Genomic DNA, 273 nt, shown 5'->3' with positions numbered 1-273 from the left:
CCGCTCCGCCGCCGGGGACCTCGCCGCTGCTGCCGCCTCCTCTCCTCCTGCTGCCCGCCAGGCTGCGGGGCGAGCGGCGGCCCCTCCTTTTTCCTCCACGTCATGGGGTGCCGTGTCGCACACATGTCCGTGCACACGCATCCCACACACACGGGCACGCACGCACACACGGGCGCGCCTCCGAGCAGAGGAGCGCGGCCGGCCCGGGACGGCCGCGCTCCGCTCCGGTGAGTGCGCTGCCGGCGGGCACGTCCCGGGACAGCGGCGGCGGCG

Source organism: Haliaeetus leucocephalus, unplaced genomic scaffold, assembly GCF_000737465.1.
Source record: "Haliaeetus leucocephalus isolate CR32 unplaced genomic scaffold, Haliaeetus_leucocephalus-4.0 Scaffold849, whole genome shotgun sequence".
NCBI lineage: Eukaryota > Metazoa > Chordata > Aves > Accipitriformes > Accipitridae > Haliaeetus > Haliaeetus leucocephalus.
Note: the sequence above shows the minus strand (reverse complement) of the source record.